The sequence below is a fragment of the Hippocampus zosterae genome, chromosome 4 (genome assembly GCF_025434085.1).
Source record: "Hippocampus zosterae strain Florida chromosome 4, ASM2543408v3, whole genome shotgun sequence".
NCBI lineage: Eukaryota > Metazoa > Chordata > Actinopteri > Syngnathiformes > Syngnathidae > Hippocampus > Hippocampus zosterae.
This window is the reverse complement of record NC_067454.1, coordinates 16,341,569-16,357,917: the sequence shown is the minus strand read 5'-3', so window position 1 is coordinate 16,357,917 and position 16,349 is coordinate 16,341,569. Positions and strand designations below refer to the sequence as shown.

Here is a 16,349-nt window from a genome sequence, read left to right as displayed (position 1 = left end):
CATATTACCATGGTCAGTCGTCAAAAGTCAATCGCACCCTAAAGCCATCTCAGTATGAGCAATTTCATATGATTATGATGTCCTTTTTCATAACCACCTTGAATTGACACTGCACCTTAAAAATGACCCACCAAGGAGAAGCCAAGAGATGGTCCAGTGATAGTTTGGCAGCAGATTGACAGCCAAGTATTCTTCAGCTCCCCCGTCTCTACTGAGCCCTTATTCTCCCCCTTCGCTTTCCAGGTCACCACAGGACACAAACACCGGGAGCCGAGCCACCTAAAGACAGCCAACGCAGGGTGGGAAAGCCTGTCCTCTCTTATCCCGGGCTCAGGGGCCAGATAACAGCATTGGGGCTGTGAGCGCTCACCGAGGTACCACTTGAATAGCAAACAGCAAATCCCACCAGCAGGAAGGAAAACAAACCTCTCTTGAAGTGCATAAAATTAACATAAAAAATTTGTATTTTCAACATGTCACTGTTTTTGCCGCTCTGAAATTGATAAATCCTATGCACGTTTACACAATTTATTACATCATATCGTAAGACCTTGATCACACTGAAAGATGTCACCGTTGAGGCATAGAAGGCATCGGTGTACAATAATGGAAAATATAAAAATAAATACAAAATGCTTAGCTCCCAATCCAGCAAAGCAGGTATTTCCTTTAATGCTAACTACAGGCGAACGAGCAAGTGTGGCTTTGTAATGAATCACGAGAACACATTTTAACAGGTATTGCGTGCCACTGTGCTTGCATACCAAATGTTTAGGTTCAAATCGAGTGCGAGACTGAGTCAACTATTGATGCCGCCTACACTCTTAAAACTGCTGGGTTAAAAGTAATGCTGGGTGGGAGAAATACTTAACCCGGCACTTTGGACTGAGTCAATGCTGGCTTATTCATACCCAGCGTATTGGGTTGAGGATTTGAACCAGCACTTTGGGTCAAAAATGTTGAACCAACAAATTGTAAAAAGTAAGCATATTGATGAGTTAAATCAGGTTATCAGTATAGCCGTGGTTCAAAATCAAAGACATTTTTTGACCAACCTTTTCTAAGAAGAGGAAGCAGTTGTCAACACAGTTCATATTTATTTGGTAGAATCTTTCCACCAGATGCCCTTCTTGATGCAACCCACCCGTTTTTATCCAAGATTGTGACCACTGTTGTTTGTCCAACGTAGGTCATCGTAGTAGTTTTGCCAATGAAATGGAAAGTAGGTAAAGTAGGTTGTGTACAGTATATGGACATGAAAGGTCAAAAGACATGTTGAGATGTAATCGGTGCACTGATCCACGCTGAGATTGGAACGATTTAAATGTATAAATTCTAAATTTACAAGCCCACTTATGGAAATGTTAAGGGATTGTGAAGAATTCATCCATTTGGGGGCTGTAAAAGTTTGTGGGTAAAGCCAAGATGTAACTCTGAATCAAAGGACAAGCCAATGAATGTTTAAAAACGTGCAATTCTCAGTGTGACACATTTACTTTCACTTAGGTAATATACAGTTGTTGTCGCGCATACACTACTACACTTGATTAGACACACAGGGTAACAAAATGCAATACAGGGGTTGTATTAAAATGTTCACTTTCCAAAGATAATGTGATATTTTGATTGAAACTGTAACACAGATAATAATTCAATGTTTATTATCGCGGTTGTAGTTCGCATTAATGGAGAAAAGTTTTATGACTAGTAGTGTTTTTTTAAGTCAAGTCAAATTTATTGACGTAGTCTTTAATCACAGAAAACGGCTTCACGTGTCCACAGTTGACAAATATTAATGACAGCCCCTGATCTTGACCCTCGGAGGACAAGGGGGAAAAAAAACGGGAAAAACATTTTAGAAACCGTGAGAAGGGGCTGCAGATGGAGGAATCCTCCTTTCCAGGAAGACCAGGAAGCAATCGATACAGAGTGGGCATCGTTTAATACAACATGATGCTATTCAATGTTAAAATAATGTAACAGTCCATTTAAGATGAACTGTTGGAGAAAAACGCTTCCAGAGTGATGGGTCCTCCTCAAAACCCTGCCCAATTGGTCAATGATGAACTCTCCATAGCAATGCCTCCAAGTAGGTGGTCCGCCTCAGATCTTGTCCAGATCAATTGGAGAAGAATCTATAGAGTAACATCCAATTGGGTCATCATCACCGAGCCTCCTTTCCAAACTGGTAAGGAGGGGGCTATGGAGAATTCAGAAGTCGTGGCAGTCAAACAGACAACATGTAATTCGACTAAATGCAAGATTATACAAATAGTTCTGAAGTCATGTTTTCAACATTTCTATTGAGATGGCGGCTCTAATTTCAAAGTTGAGTTTCCTTGTACTTATTTTTTGAAAATATTCAAATCCCTCAATTTGAATTCATCCGTTTTTAGGATACACCACTTGACTATCCTTGCTGATGTCTCGTACAATCTATAGTATTCAACCGTCAACTATGCAATATAATACAATACATCTTTAGGTCTATTAAAACAAATTAAAAGTAGGCTAGTGCAAGAGACGTGAGCTTTAACTGCCCATCCAATTTGGCAAAATATTAGCGACCCTTCTCACTCTAATCCACTGCAATCTATGATGACATATTTATGTTAACCTGCCCCTCCTCCCGAGGGCTTCCCACCATTTGTAATCACCATCGAAACTGACATTCAGTATGTTAGTGTAAACAGTGGCCTATTGCGGAGGTGTGACAACTTTGACGGCCACGCCTACGTTAGGCTGTAGGACGTTAAGAATTGATGGGCATCATGTTTCCACACCTGTGCTGAAAATAGAAGACAGCATACCTCGGGGAAATGTTAATGGCGGGTAAGGCTTACTCGTTGCACAGGAGAGAAGGCTAAGTTGCAATACAGACGTCTGATTATATTTGCAGCGCTATGACAGCTGGAGTGTTTTTTTTTCCTCAATGGTGGGGAATATATTTAATTCAAAAAAAAGATATCTTGTGGCATGCACCACTGGGTGGATCAGTATTCAAGGTCATTTTGCTCATCAAATTGATCTCAATTTTTGAACTTGAGCAAACGTTTCATTCATCTGTTTGTTAGGGAGGTAGATTGGTCCGTTTTGTGGGGCTACTTTAAATTTTTGGTGAAACAGGGTAGCAGACGTAGCAACCTTGACCAAGTTTGGGCATTTTGGGATAGGGGGGGGGGCAAATTCTCAGATGGCTTTATTATTTATGATTGCAAAATCCTTCTGCACGTAGGCAACGCCAAATTCAGCTGAGCCATAGACTGCATGATGGTGACGTGAAGCGGAATGCCAACCCGGAAGCTCTCCTTAATGCCAGACGTAATAGATGAAGAGGAGCAACTGGTTTGGATAGCATCATTCACCGCAATAAAAATGACAAGGAAAATAGTTTGCGACTGCAATCCCGTTACCAGAGAAGCTAAGAGTTTGCTGTGTTTGTTCTTCTCACACCACTCACAGGTCAGTGTCGTTATTATGCCAGACATCTAGTTTGATGTTTTATTTGTTGGTCAAGCTCTTCAGGCAGTTTGTTTCAAAGTCGACATTTCAAATTAAATGCGATAGAGCATCCTCTGTCAGAGAATCTTGACTTTGGAACGACCTGCGCCTGGAGCTGAAATGTGCAAATTCTGCCACATTTTTAAATCGGTCCTTAAAAGTCACTTTTGTAGGATAGCTTTTAGTTCTTGTGTTATGTAATTATTTGTCGATTTAAATGTATTATTTTCCCGCCCATGTATTTTGACAATCCCACATTCAGCCTTCTTGGTTTCAATTGGGTCTGGTGGGTTCTTGCATTGCTTGGATTTTGTCATTTCTTTTCAGCCCTAGCTGGAGTGAAGGGCGTTTCCCTCCAGCAGGCTCACCTGTTACATGTTTCCCAATCAAGCCTGCCATGTATTTAAGGACTGCCAAGCTGCCAAGTTACTGTCGTATTAATGACCTTGCTCGCCATAGTGCTTTTTGTTTGTGGTCAAGTGGCGCAATGACCCGTCCAATCAGACAGATGGGGGCACTTTGTCTGTGTAAGTCGACTTCCACTTTCAAACTCTTGCGGCATAGAAATAATACATTCTCTTACACTGCAAAGAGCATCGAAAAGATTAAGGTTGCGGAGGTGGAGGCCTCTAGGATGGGAAGTAACATCAAAATTTCATATCGTATACCCTTTCTCACAAAGATGACTGAAAAGGTTTACAATCTTAAGGCCGGCTTAACCGTCACTAACAGCGATTCCCCTGGAAGTTAACCTACTCATGCTTTGTGGCTCAAAAGACCAGTTCACTGAATGTGCATAGTGTGACACAAAGATGTGTGTGTCATGGACTAGAAAAAAGAGCAGTAAGCCTCCAGTCATTTCGTTTCTTGGAGGAAATTTGCTATTGCATATTCAGTGTGTGGAAATTCCACCACTAGGGTCTCAAGAGGGATTGGAATTGTATTCATCACAGCTTGAGAGAAGTTGAGCAAAACAAACTTGGAAAGAAAAAAAAACAGACATCTCACTGCATTTAAAAAACATTCCCATAGCGATTTAATGATCTGGCAGTGATATGTTTGTTTACTTACATATGCGCTCCCCTTCTGGCTAGCTTGGTAGAAAAATGTGTTACATTTTGCTATTAATTCTAAGTTTCTTATCTGCTCCTTTGTACAACTAGTGTTAGACCTAATACCCAAATTATGTTTCCAACATTCTTTTTTGGAGGACTTGATGAAGGAAATCGGAATCACAGCTGCCCTACAGCAGCTCTGTCGTTGGTCACCTTGCCACACGGCAGCACTACACACAGTAAAGCAAAAAACCTAAACCAAAAGCAGGTTCATGTTCAATTCATCTTTGTGCACATGCTCCTCTCAGTAGTTTGGACGACGCAATTTTGGTTGTGCTTGGTTAGCCGATTCACTTTATCAATTGTGTCCATGAAGGGCCTAGATGGCACGCAGTAGTGCAAGCGTGTCCTTAGACTTTTTGGCCTTGGTGGGGATTTCTACTCTTTTGAGTGCCCTTCTATTTTCAACAATTCCTTTTTATGCTTTGATGCCTCGTGCATGAGTGTTCTTTCAGTCACTCAGCTCGGTAGCGCACCACTAAGTGCATCCTGCTTTTACAGCGAGGTCCCGCGTCGTCTTCTTGATGTTCTGTAGCTTTATTATGCTATGATGTATTATGCTATTGCAATACACTTTAGGCCAGGGGTGCTCAAACATTTTGGATCGAAGATCTACTTTTCGATCAACTAGCCTCCTGGGATGTACCCTTACCGGCGCGCGCGCACTCACCCACGCACACACACGCCCTGAAGAGAAACAGCCTGAAACGGAGGCATGCGACACACTTTTGCAGCCTGTTAACTATCGTAGCTCACACGTACCGTTTTAAAGTGCTTCACTGGGCCCTCCTAGATTCCTATTATTTGCTCGTGCCCTCGGTGAATTGTACACGAAGCAAACTCTGAATGAGAATAATGACAATAAAAGGTAGAGCGCAACAGTTCTGATCACATGCTGCAATTGCAGACTGCTGAGAGCTAACAACTTCCGGTGACATAATCACGCGCCACCGTAAATTCAAGATTTACCTGCTTTATTTTATTTTTAAATATTTTTGGGGTGAAAATGAGACTGATAGGATGATTAGGGTGCAGTGTACATTAACACAAAATATATATTATTAACATGTACAAAGATACATAAATGGTTGTTTGTGTTTTTTCTCCTCGACACTCCTCGGATCTACTTGGGACCTGTCTTAGATCTACCGGTAGATCAGGATCTACCTAATGAGCACCCCTGCTTTAGGCAGTCCATGTCTGGTAGAGTGCTGACTTCTAACAAACCTTGGACATTATTGGCAAAAATAACGAGTGAACAGCTAGGCTGTTACAGGAGCGAGCATTCCGTCTCAATCCAGAACTTCCCCAGATCCAAGTGAAGGAAATATAGTACGAGCCTCAATAAGCACCAACAATTATTTTATTTGATGCCATTTGACAGCGATAAGAATTTCAAGTTTTTGTTCATGTGAACTTTGTACTGTCATAAAATGTGCCATCCAAACCACATCCAGATGTCACTTGCTTCAACCTAACCTTGTGAAAAATGCAAACACAAATTGAATTGAGAGCAGCAAGATTTTATCACGATATTCTTCTTTTCAATGACTTGACTCAGATATTTATCCTTTGTATGCATCTTCTTGTCTTCATTTGGGTCAGGGTAATGAAAGCCTCTCCCAACTGACATTGGTCAAGTGGTTGACCCTCACAATCACGCATAAGGGCCTTTTTTAATTCTTCTTCATGTGTTACCTGGAGAAAACCCATGCGATCATGAGGAGGACAAATGGTTTTCCCAAAAGATATTCAAAATCAGATCTGGGAAGCAGTCATGACTCTTTGAAGCCCCTAGGATCTTTCATGTCTCAAATGATTTATTCAGAAAAATAAATGATGACTTGCATCCCAATCAAGACATTTACCCAAATGGCTAAAAATATACTGCATCGCATTCACACTTGGTTTTGTCTCACACCGATGGTTGCTGTAGTAACCATTTATCTGTGCAACCTTTCTCAACTGTCTTAGGTGAGTAATATTTTTGACACGTCTTTCTTCTAACAATTTTCTGTCTGTCTCAGCCGTCAATTCGTTCTAATGTCTAATTTATCAACACTCGCCCCGCCCCCCAAAAAAAAAGTTCACAGTCCTTTGCCCAAACGTATCCCTGTCGGATATGGTCTGCTCACAGCATTCATTTACATTGAGAACATCATTACCGCTTCCTGCTGTCAGCTCTTACATAATGCTCCTGAAAGGCTCACTTGTGGCCATGTGTGCGCTACTGTGTGCATCGTCTCACTTTTGGACTCCTGCAGTATGAACAGTTGGCTCTGCCTTACCTTCCACCTCATAATGTGACTGACTGGCCCTGAAAATTTAAAACAGGAATTGTTGGAGCCTATATCTCCTGAGACAAAGATGATCTGTCATGCTTCTCCTGATGCCCTTGCAGATGTTTGAGAAATAAGACCAGTAAGAGATTAAAAACAACACACGGTGAAGCCAAAGTTTCAAATGGGGTATAGTGTGAAATGTTTACAAATGCGCCTGTTTTGCTAAGCTCTGAGGAAGCAGCTGATAGCCAAGTCACTTTGGCAAGATAAAGTGATACAAATGGGTCTATAGTGTCTGGACTGGGTGACTTCCGCTATCTGCATCCTCCCCGACATTGCTGAGTCTAACGTAAGTGTGTTAAAGGGGAAGTCAACCCAAAACATTTTCTTTCAAAGAAATGTGTTCTATGCAGACGCTCTTATTTTAACACAGCGTTCTGATAACACTTTGAGCGACTGCGATGTCATTTTCAGTGGACCGAAAGTGTCAAAATGGCCGCCTCTGATATGACTAAACACAAGTGGATTTTGCTGCTTAACTGATATTCCGCAAAGACAACATTAATCAGAATGCCGTGTTGAGACGATTGGAGGCACATAGAACATATTGCTGTAAAGAAAACTAGATCGATAGATAGGTAATTATATACACACTCAACCATTAATACACACTGTGGGTGCAACAAAAAAACAATTTGAATTGGAAAATTGGTTTTGATTGAAAAGATGTGGTACACAAACTAATGAACCGGCTGATCACTCGATTAAAAAGTTGTAAATTCAATCAGTAGAAATTGATTTGACAGTGCTGATGACCTGTTTCTTTGAAACTAGTTCAATTATGGCTTTAGAGTCATCTTACATGTGTATTTTTACATTTTAGTAAGATAGATACACTTCTTCTCTAGTCTTCGAAATGTCATTGAAGGAAATGCCACATGTACAATCCTGACGGGTGAATTCATATTGTGAAATGATTGGCTACTTTCATTGGCTGGTAACCAGTTCAGGGTGTGCCCCGCCTACTGCCCGAAGACAGCTGGGATGAGCTCCGGCACGCCCACGACCCTCGTTAGGATAAGTGAATTCGAAAATGGATGGCTGGATGGAATTGCTACTTTCAACAAGAAACACATTGCATCATAACCTCTTGAAATGATCCATATCGAATTGAAGCATTGAATGGTACTGTAATCCCACTGAATCGAACGGATTATTTTTTTTCAACAAATATAGTTGAGGTTTTGTTTTCAAGTTAAAAAATTGAGGAAAAAAAATAGCCATCAAAATTTCAATTGATGTCCATTGTGCTTGCAGCTTTACTACTTATTAATGAACGGCTTCACCGCCTTCATGCTGCTCATTACCTCCACTGCTTCTTAAGCCGTCATGGAAATTCAAACACTGCCCACACAAACGCAGGCGGCATCATCTCCATCCCTGTCAGCCACTCTGCTCACGGAAAAAGCACGAGGCTCGAAAGGGCTTCACAGTATTAATGACTGGTTTGACAATCGGTATTTGAGTGTGTGCTTTATCTACTGTACGCGCGCCCACAGCTCCTGCAGTCCAATAACGGCTGCCATATTCCTTCAGCCAGATAAATGACTGTGAAAGTGATGTAAGAGCGAAATGGCTCTCGAACTCCGAATGAGTGATTAAGCTTTTTGATCTTGCATAGGGCACCTATAACTCATATGGAATGATGAATATGTGGCATTTACACAGTCTTGATTGAAGTTTGGCTTGAAGCACCGATGCACTTCACTCTACCTTGCAATTTAAATACAATCGATGGAAATGATTTTGCAGCACTTGAGTTTTTTTTTTCTTTTTGAAAAAGTATGCGTGCATTTCAGGGTCATACAAAAAGCGCCATATGCCGGTGTGACCTCGCGCAGCAACACTTTTGGATCATTACAAAGTTTCTCATTCGGTGCCATGACATCTGGGCGAGACCAGCGCCAATGTAGCGCAGGTACGTTCATAAGCCATAAATATGTCACTCTTCAAGAGTGTTATTTTTATGTGGGAATAATATAACCTGTTTTAGTGGACCATTCGCATCTCCATTGTTCTCGCCAGCGAAGTTCACTTTTTTTTTTTTTGCAGACAGCTCCTCCACCTGCAGGCGTCACTTTTTGTGTGACACGCCGCATAACAATGTTCATCTGCTCATTATCTCCACCCTTAGCTCGGTGTTTGTGTCATTGTCCTCAGGCAAAGCGCTCATCAAAAGAGTTGAATGTGAACCATCTATTCATTCTGCAGAATTTCCTACCACATGCGTGGGTGTATTCTTCACGTTGCCTTCTTCAAGCCAACATCCTTGATCCTGTGTCCACTTTTCAAGCTGTAGTGTGCATTTCATTATTGAAGTGCATATTTGCACATTGAAATGAGGTCATTTTTGCATAGACGTGTGCTTTTTTTCCAGCCCTTTTCACTTAGGAACATCATGTTACTTTCTCTGGCCAATGAGCAACAAGTTTATGGAGCAACAGACTAAAAAAACGACTCTCTCAAGCTAAGCACACGACATTTTGACCGTGTAAAGATAAAGAAGAAAGATTTGTTGGGGGGGGGGTTGTTTATTTTTTTTTAATTGTAGAATCAGGTAAATATTTTTTTCGTAACCTTTGATTTAAAAAAAAACACATTATTTCTCATTAACAGTGCAGAAAATAAACATAAATTGATTATGATTCACTTTCTGCTTTAGGCCACATGTCAGGAAATCAACCAAAACAAAAAAGAGATCATTGATTTTGAAAGTAAGAGCAGATGTTTGCAACTATTGTAGTTTTTTATCGTTTTCATTCATCACAAAGATAATCAATGTGCTCTCAATGGAGCACTGGAGAAAAAAGAGAACATCTACTGTTGAATTTGATAATTGATTACTTGTGAAATAACTGATTCCTATTTACACCGCAAGTGACGCAGTAACACTCTGATTATTTTATATTCTACGCAGGCAGCTCTTCTTTAAATTGTTGGTTTTCACCGTCCATTTTTCTTTGAGCAGGAACTTTGAAACACACTATTTTCTTATCATCTAAGGGTCCTCCAGCTGGCAAAGTGTCAAAATATGCCAACTGCTCCAAAAATGAAAGTAAAAGCCAAAACTTGCACTTGCAGCAGTGAACTGTGCCTGACCCGGTAGCAGGCCATCTGGTTATTGTTGGCGTGGAGACAAGTCCTGGTAGATACGTGCTGACCAATGACGCAACCCAAAAAACAACACCAACAAAAAACACATTGTGACAGATAAACGTATTACACCTATCAGTTGGTTTGTGCACCGTTTTTACGATGCTCACCTCCTGCACCACCAAACTCAGCCGCATGGCATTGGGTCGCGAGAGCATCTACGAAACAATGAGTGGGTTGATCAACAGCTAAGGGAATTGTGCTACTGTACATGTGCAGTGTGAAAAGCCCTTCACAGTTCGGGGCCACAGGGAGGCGATAGAGTTAAATCTCTCATCTTTCATTCATTCATTCATTCATCTTCCGAACCGCTTGATCCTCACTAGGGTCGAGGGGGGTGCTGGAGCCTATCCCAGCTGTCTCCGGGCAGTAGGCGGGGGACACCCTGAATCGGTTGCCATCCAATCACAGGGCACACAGAGACGAACAACCATCCACGCTCACACTCACACCTAGGGACAATTTAGAGTGTTCAATCAGCCTGCCACGCATGTTTTTGGAATGTGGGAGGAAACCGGAGCACCCGGAGAAAACCCACGCAGGCCCGGGGAGAACATGCAAACTCCACACAGGGAGGCCGGAGCTGGAATCGAACCCGGTACCTCTGCACTGTGAAGCCGACGTGCTAACCACTGGACTACCGGGCCGCCCATCTCTCATCTTCCACATGTAATTTGGAAACAAATCCATTAAAACACCGATTCGCAAAGAACTACTTCCCTGCGACGCATTTTATCCCATACACCTCTTGTTTCTTATAGCAAAACTGTTTCGCCACTGTTGTGTCCCCAAGGCACAAGAAAAGCTGAAGAAAAAATGGTTTGATTAGTTTCATGTAGCCATTTGTTCAAGATTGTTTGCACATAGCCTACATTGACCCAAAGATAACCATCTTTTGGAAGCATTGCCCTCATATGTCATCTTCTATATATATATTGCGCGTCGTCCCGCACGCGGTCTGTCCTTCTGTCTGTCCCTTTTCAAAACGTACCTACTTCACCGCGCCGCTGCGCGCCGCCACTGCGCCGCTCAGGCAGTGGCTCACTACGATCGCGCGGGCATCTTAGCGAAAAAATGTCTACCCACAAGCATTGCAATGAAATTGTTAGTTATTTAGTAGAGCTAAACATCTCTTTATTTTCGCGATAAGCAATGAAGATGAACAAAAAGTTGAAGCAAGCAACAACACTGTAGTGGGCCGAAGGCCCACCTTACCAGCCTTCCGCAGGAACTAGCTGATGAGCCGCCCGGAGGGCGGCGAACCAGCTAGTAAACTCATAAGATAAAATCAACATATGGTACTTAATTTATTGACCCAATTGCAATTTTGACCCAACCTCAGCCATCTTTAGTTCACTGTCATTAAACATTTATCGTCAGTAATTGAGTCAAATGTACTCTTGTTTTGATTCTTCCGACTTTTGGCTCATGATAAAATGAACAGAGGAGGAAGTAAGAGATCAAACTACCGGTACACAAATAAGCAATGGGTACAATGTCGAAGAGACCTGCATTTGTAAACGGAACAATTTCCATCCAAATCTTTGTGATTGACTGCAAATGGCGATTTTTCTTGTGTTTAGCTCAGAATCGAAACAGTCTTGTACAAAAGGAGCCTTTTGAATGTGCTGCACTCGTTCCCGTCTGCTTCCCACTTCTCCGCTTCCAAAAGACAATTTTCCAGTCTTTATCTCCCTTTTTCAAAGAGGCCCATTTTCATCGAGCGCCGGCAGCCACTAAGTGAGGCAACACAATGGAAGTGTCACGACAAGTCAGCACATATGACTCTGCACCAGATGTTCTCCCTGCTTTCCTGAGATGAAGCTGTAACAAGAAAAGTTCTCAGCACTTTGCCTGCAAGTGTGAATTCTCTTTGCAGCCATCGGCTCCACTCAAAGACTTGTTCCACTTCAAGTGCTTTCGCTGAATCGCTCAAATTCACGAACCAGCCATCCATTTTCTATACTGCTTGTCCTCATTAGGGTGGTACATTTGACTCATTCATTAGACTACAAAGGCTAATTCTTCACATTAGCTTTTTACTCTTTGAGATTAGTGAGGAGGTGACTGATGCTTTACAAATAGCGTGTCTAATTTGGCTTGTTCAACATCTTCCTTTGTTTGTTGTTCTTTTGTTTTTCTCCCAACACCCCATTTGAAGCACTCTTTAACTAATGAGCCTCAGATGTCAAAGGAAAAGCCAAACGCATATGTAAAGGATTTAACAAGATGGAAGTCAGTCATCGATCTTGCACGGTTGTTTTACGATTGTTATCAACACTTTTATGAAAGCAATGGCGTGATTCAAAACAAGTTGCAAGCAGTGGCGCCGGTCCGGTCATGCATCCCTCAATAAAGCGCGACTCCAAATGCGCACCTTATTTGGTAACAACTAATTAACAGGTTCATTTTTCCCCTCAAGTAATCAGACTATAGTTATGATACTAATATTGTAGCACAAAGCATTACTGTATTTACAGCTTTGTGAAATATATTGTGGGAGTATGCAGTAATATGTACTTTACCCTAGTTACTGTTCAAATCAAGCTGTCAATAGAGTAACTTTTAAAGCAAGTAAACAGTAAAGTAACAAAAAGTTACTTTTTCAAGCTAATTGTGGCAACACCAGTCACAAGTATTCAAAAACAAGCCCTCCCGTCATGGACCAGCTCTGGATGGAAGTGGCCATTTTTAAGTACCGGTACGTCAACGATGATGGCAAGATGTTAAGAGAGCCCAATGTGCAGACAGGAAGCACCCTGACAACTCCGATTGACGCATGTACCAGACTGGCAAAAGGAATTTACCACCCCTGTCAATCCTAATGAAATTGCTGTCAGATTCAGCTTGTTCATTGTAACTGATGTGTTTAGATGGCGCATTTCCATTCAGTTTGGGTTTTTGACTGATGCTGATGCACAGGCCAAAAGCAAATGTCGACATATATCATCTCTTGAGTACGGCTTGGATGCCATGATGGCAATTCATCAGGCGCACCTCGGTTTGGTCTTGTGTGCCGAGCCCTGTGACTAAAACTGCTCTAAATGGTTCAACGCGAAGAATTTCATTTCAGTGCTGATGACGCTGATGCCCCCGGTAATTGTTAGAGAACTGCTTGTCCCATTTGTTGAAGAGGTCCAGTAGAACGGCTCAAACTGTGTCACCTCAAAGCAGTACTCTGCATTTGATTTTGTTCAATTCCTGCGGTGGCATTCACGTTCCAGCATAAAGACGTTCTATTTAGAGGAGCCGCTTTAAAATTCTGTTTGTGCATTCGCCGCTGCCAGCCTTTAATGGAATTTATTCACTTACAGTCTTTGATGATAATAAAACAAGCCCAGCTTGTGTTACTTCACAGTAATCTTCGCAGCCATGCGGTGGCGGTGGGTTGCAAAAGGTCAACAATTCACATTGCTGCATGTGTGTCCACAAGTGAGTTATAGCTTGAGAATGATCGCGACAAAGAACATACCTTACATTGTTTTACATAAGTCTTTCGAGTTTAGTCATGAAACCGCTGTAATCAACCGGACGCTAAATCCTTTGACGCGATTCCTCTCACATGTGACATTTGCTTTGAATCCCACTCAGGTGCCGGCTTTATTTATGTGCACTGCGAAGGTCTTTGGGGAATTCGCAAAGCTCCGTGATGTCGATGCCAGAGAGCAAGTTCATTCGCAATGCCTAGAGGAAGCTTGGAAGGATGTAGCGCAAGAATAACAGTCACCTGAGAATAAATTTGTGACGGCAGGAAGCCTTCAGTCACATGATGGTTGACGGGAGATGAGGAAGGTTGAGAAGCTTCCATCCATCCATATTCAACTTTACTTATCCTGAAGAGAATCGTGGGGAGTAGATGAAGCCTATCCTAGTTGACTTCGGGCGTTAGGCGGACTGAAACCCTGAAGTGGTTGCCAGTCAGTCGCAGGGCACATATAGCAACAAACAACCATTCAGACCCACAACCACACCGTCACTCAGTGAGCACTGATCCCACGCTGCCCGCACACAACTCAGGTGAGTGTACCACGAGACCAGGGGTCGGCAAGCCAAAATGTTGAAAGAGTCATATTGGACCAAAATAAACAAAAAACAAAGATGTCTAGAGCCCCCCAAAATAAAGAGCCTTATAATGAAGACAACACATGCTTTATGCATACCTGTTAACCTCCGCTAATAGCTGCCCTTATAAATGATTATGATTTCCCTTGCGCTCATTTTCAGTCTGAAAAAGGTGGCTCTGGTGCAAGCCCTCAAGTGATTAAAAGAAAATAAATCTAAATAATATGTGCATCAAGATGTACAAATAACACCTTTGAGAATGTTCCTAAATTCAAAAGATATTTCTCAAAACATGTTCACTGTGGGCTGTGAATTCAACCCATCAGAACTATGCCTTGAGTGCACTGTGCAGTCACCGTAAGCAAAGGAGATTTGTTCACAAAAGCAAGTAAACAGCGCTTTGCCTTGGGAGTTAATAATTCAAGAGCGTTAACTGGATGAAAACTTGAAAAAGACACATCCACTTAAGTGCTGTTCATGCTGTAGGAGACATGTGACAAGCGGCCACAAATGCTTCTGTGCACCACACGTAGCTTTAGCCAGCTTCCGTCTCTCCTTCCTTCCTTCAGACCTTGAGAAGGTCATCCAGACATGCATTTCATCCCTTGCACACCACAACCTGCTTTTAGTTGTAAATTGTATTTTCTATACGGTATCTGAACATGACCGGTTTTATAAAACACCTTCTACTTACTAGACTAAAAATGCTAAATCGTGTCTGTAGTATTGAGAATATCACACGTGCAATATCACACATACAACTTTTCTCCATGAAAGCAGTGCCGCTCCTGTACATCTGTGTATTACGGAGATTGTGATTGGATTTCACAGTGGGGTCGGTGTGTCATGATAACAACCTACACTAAGACATGAAATGACTTTTCTGAGAATTGGCATCTTTCAAGAGTCCCTTCTGCTCTCTGCTCAAAAGATCAGTATTGCACAAAACACTGGGAGACTTGCAACACTACTGGAACATGAACATTATAAATAATTCAGTAGTGATGGCAATCGCCTTCAATATTTGCACTGAAATATTCTGGCTGCATTTCTAATTCATTCCTGTCATACCATGTGGGTTTGAAGTGCTATCCCGTCAATTGCATACTGTATATATATACACATATATATATGTGTGTGTACCGTATTTTCACGACTATTAGACGCATCGTACTAATGGCCGCAGTCTCAGTAATGCGTGACATTTCTGTATTTTACACATACACAGGACGCATCGTACGAATGGCCGCAGTTTTACAGTGGTAAAACATACGCCAGCTTAAACATACGGCATGCATGCGCGCACTCTAACACGTTAGCTTGAAGCATACGGTAGCATGCCAAGACATACAGATAAGATAAAAACACGTTTTTAAAAAGGCAACAAATCAGAACTGAGTTTGGGTGTATTTTATTTAGCCATCGTACAATGTTCTCACGTTTTTCGATCAATCATCACCCAGAAATCCATCAAAGTCCTCATCCTCTGTATCAGAAGCAGAGGACTGCACATCTCAGTTGTCATTGAATGCATCACATGCTAGTGTGAGTTGCTACGCATTGCCGAGCGGAAAGAAGGAGTAGCCACAGCAAAATCAACATTTCTCTCGTGTGAAGCTTTCTCTCTCTCTCTCTCTCTCTCTCTCTCTCTCTCTCTCTCTCTCTCTCCCTCTCCATATATGTATATATACACGCCCACCCTTCCCTGATTGGCCGACTTCTCTCCCGCATGCCTGGCCACAGTCACTTCCGCCTTTTCTCTATATAAACAGCGTGTCGGCTGTCAGATTTTGGAACTCAGCGCATATAAAGGACGCTCCGCACCATAAGGCGTCCTGTCCATTTTGGAGAAAATTTAAGACTTTTAATGGCGCCTTATAGTCGTGAAAATACGGTATATATATATATATATCCATCCATCCATCCATCATCTACCGCTTATCCGGGGCCGGGTCGCGGGGGCAACAGCTTTAGCAGGGAAGCCCAGACTTCCCTCTCCCTAGCTACTTCTTCCAGCTCTCCCCGGGGGATCCCGAGTCGTTCCCAGGCAAGCTGGGTGACATAGTCTCTCCAGCGTGTCCTGGGTCTTCCTCGGGGTCTCCTCCCGGTGGGACATGACCGGAACACCTCACCGGGGAGGCGCTCAGGAGGCATCCGAATCAGATGCCCAAGCCAC

At 42.3% G+C, this 16,349-nt stretch overlaps 1 long non-coding RNA gene across 1 annotated transcript in view; it reads left to right on the top strand.

The window, feature by feature from the left end:
- Nucleotides 1–5,159, top strand: part of LOC127599618 (uncharacterized) — a 30,796-nt gene extending 25,637 nt beyond the window's left edge. Inside the window, exons 3-5 of the long non-coding RNA XR_007962151.1 lie at nucleotides 244–299; nucleotides 2,694–2,832; nucleotides 3,236–5,159. This is a non-coding gene — a long non-coding RNA (uncharacterized LOC127599618). The remainder of the gene's footprint in view (nucleotides 1–243; nucleotides 300–2,693; nucleotides 2,833–3,235) is intronic.
- The last annotated feature ends 11,190 nt before the right edge of the window (nucleotides 5,160–16,349 follow it).